Raw genomic sequence first — 1,484 nt, forward strand, 5'->3', positions numbered from 1 at the left:
AGCTGTTGTAAGGCGTGAGGGAAGGTTAAGGAGACACCGAACATTGACCTCACTTGTTTCGTTCTTGTTATTGTTGTTTTAGATTCAGTTACTCGGAACTAAAAGTTCCAAGTAGCATGGGCTATGGTGAGCCCGTAATTGAGTTCGGTTATTCGCGATAACCTTGTTACTCTGATATTTGGGTCAACGTTTTAAATGGAGGTGGGGTTTCTCCTTTTTCCCTGTTTCCTTTTAGCTTCTGTTTTAGTCGTGTTTTAATAACATCATCTTGGTGGCGGATGTAGGTGCAGAATGTTCACTAGTGAGTCCCATTCCTCAACGGCTTTTCTAATCATTGTAACGGCTGTGGAATGTGCTACTAATGCAGCTGCTGTCGTTGGACTGCTGTTTAGTTTGATGTGTAGGGAAGTTTGAAGAGAGAGGAGAGAGGTGGGCTTATCTTGAGGTTATCTTGAGACGATTTCGGGGCTTAGGGTCCCCACGGCCCGGTTCTCGACCAGGCCTCCTTTTTGTTACACACCCCCGAGGAAGCAGCCCGTAGCAGCTGTCTAACTTCCAGGTACCTATTTACTACTAGGTGAACAGGTACATCAGAGTGAAAGAAACTCAGCCCATTTGTTTCCGCTTCCATTGGAAATCGAACCCGGAACCTCAGGACTACGAATCCGAAGCGCTGTCCTAACAGGTGTTAAGGCCCCAAAAGAACACCTGGCAGCGGTGGGATTCGAACCCACGCCTCCGAAGAGACTGGTGCCTTAAACCAGCGCCTTAGACCGCTCGGCCACGCTACCTACTTGACGAAGGTTCAGGACCAGCAGAAACATCGTCACTTTCATTTCAGGTGTGTTAAAGTTATTAGTTTTTACCCAAGTTTTTGCCACGAGTTTCCTACACTTTCTTATAATATGAACGAGACTAAAAAAGAGAACGGGTTCCCAGGAATTAAATCCCCCTTAAGTATTTGTTCTCCCTTCTCCCGTGGCCAAAAAAAAGTGCGTAGAATTACGTAATTATGTTCAGGAACTCAATAATTTTCAATTTAAATTCATAAGAACGAATTTCTTTTTAATTTTTCTGAAACATTTTACACTATGGAAGAAGCTCCTCCAAGTTGGTCCGCAGCCTAAGAGTTAAGACCCTTTGCTAATAGGTTGTGAGAACAGTGTCGAGAGCGGCTTTACAAGAGAAGAGGGAGACATAAGTCGATCATCACATAAAACAGCCCATCACTGCTCTGTCTTTGTAAGGCAAAGGGAAAGTGTTTGCGCTGGGTATCAGTGTTAAAATCATTTTGGTGACGTGGGACTGATAATAATATTATGATGACCAAATGATGACTGAAGTGAGTATGATGATGAAATGAGTATCATATAGATGATGAGTCGTTAGCAAGTGGGGTTAACTATGGGTGAAGATCACAGAGTGCTCCTCAAGCCAAAACCTTTATTAGATAATTTTTTACAACGAAATTCAGGAATGTCGAA

At 43.3% G+C, this 1,484-nt stretch overlaps 1 non-coding gene across 1 annotated transcript; it reads right to left on the bottom strand.

Moving 5' to 3' along the window:
* Positions 1-709: 709 nt before the first annotated feature.
* On the bottom strand, positions 710-791 carry TRNAL-AAG (transfer RNA leucine (anticodon AAG)). Its single transcript has one exon. It is a non-coding gene; the product is annotated as a tRNA-Leu (tRNA).
* Positions 792-1,484: the final 693 nt, after the last annotated feature.

The sequence above is a fragment of the Procambarus clarkii genome, chromosome 64 (assembly GCF_040958095.1).
Source record: "Procambarus clarkii isolate CNS0578487 chromosome 64, FALCON_Pclarkii_2.0, whole genome shotgun sequence".
NCBI classification, from domain to species: Eukaryota; Metazoa; Arthropoda; class Malacostraca; order Decapoda; family Cambaridae; genus Procambarus; species Procambarus clarkii.